Genomic DNA, 1,772 nt, shown 5'->3' with positions numbered 1-1,772 from the left:
CTACTTAAACAGTATGGACCATTTTTGGGACAAGTTGTCAAAGAGGGTCGTGATGTCAGAAAACTGGTAAGACAATTGTTCGAAGGTTCTTCAATCCTTACCAGTATGCTCGAGTTGATCAAGAAAGCATGGATCAGATCGCCATCGTATCACATCTCAGATGGATGATCGTTTTATCGTTCCCTAACAGCTGCGCGATACGTTAAAGATGTGTTATCAGGAGTTGTTCCTTATATGTCACTAATTGGCGACGGTTTTTTTTAAAGCATCGCAAGGCCGTAGACAAGATCGTTCATGACTACTTGAAACGGGCTTCAATTCAATTAAAGTGGCCAACATGTAATCCCGCCCAAAATATTCTGGAACACTGTTCGGACGAATTGCCAAAACGGTTAAATTCGCCTAGTGATGACAGAAAATTTGCAGGCATCTTTAAGATTGGCGCTGTTGGAGGAGTATGAAAGTATTGCACAGCACTGCATTCAAAACCTCATAAAATCGATGCCACGTCGAAGGCAAGCGGTGATCAAACGCAATAGGAGGAAATACTCCGTACTCAATTGAATATTTTCTTCACTGCTTCCATAGCAACATTTTTCACAAAATTATTTTATTCAGTTTGTTTTATTTAATTTTTTTATTCAGCTATATCTAATATTTTTCTTTAAAAAGTCTATACAATTTATTTACTAAAAGTCGAGGGTGGCCACTTTTCTTTTTGACTTTCATATAATATTAAAATAATTAGAGTACATTTTATTTTGTATTATAATTATCCCAGAGGTTTCGGAACAATGAAGAAGATAAGGCCGGATCGGTACTGGCCACGGGGTGAGCGGGAAAAGGGATGATAAACCCAACTCCTAAATATGAGCCTAACGGGGCATGGAAAGAGATAAATAACGAGATGTAGAGGGTGGGTCGGGTATTATACAGACGATGTTGCAGTCGGAGCTACGGTAACATATATAATACACTCTCACGGAATATAAATCGAGAATATAAGAAACTTTATCTGACCCAAATTCCCAATTAAGCCAGTCCCATTTAACAGCCATGTCAAATTTCCTCTTGGCACAAGAAACTAACTGTCTTAGGAAATTATCCTAAAAACTTCAATGAAAAAATGAAAATTACGACTAATTTTTTTTTAAATCCCGAACTTTGATTTAAAATAGAGCGTTCTTTTCACTTGATAACACAAATTTAAAAAAAACAATTTATAAATTAAAAATAAGGATTAAAAGGTGGATAGTGAAAATGGTTTTTTTCTACTTTTGAAGCGTAAACTGTTTACCTAACTAAATATGATTCTCGGTTCGCCTTCCTATTCTGATGAAGTTTTTAAATTTTTCCTCAACGAATTGTATCAAAATTAACTTCTTCAAACTCTTCCCCAGACCATCAGTTTTCTTTCCTCCGTATAAGTATTGTAAATGCAATGTCCAAGGTTTTAGAATCTATCTACTGATGAAGCCAAGAAATTCTTGAACCATTCTTAATTGACGAGCAGATTTATTTGACTGGGCGCCCAACTTCTACTGACTTAACGACTTAGAAGGAATTCATTTTTAATGTAGTCGAAAACTGGGACAGAGTTGAGGCAATTATGGTGATATTTCTAAAGCCAATTGAAATGTTCTTGGATTAAGTTCAGCTTTATCTCTCCAGTATTCTGTGCAAGCTCGGGGAAGGTGTCCACCACGTTCCACATCTACCACCATATGTGTGTGTGTGTGTGTGTGTGTGTGTGAGTGTGTATGTGTGTGTTT

Source organism: Cimex lectularius, unplaced genomic scaffold (assembly GCF_000648675.2).
Source record: "Cimex lectularius strain Harlan isolate CLEC.00 unplaced genomic scaffold, Clec_2.1 scaffold37, whole genome shotgun sequence".
NCBI classification, from domain to species: Eukaryota; Metazoa; Arthropoda; class Insecta; order Hemiptera; family Cimicidae; genus Cimex; species Cimex lectularius.
This window is presented reverse-complemented; position numbering follows the sequence as displayed.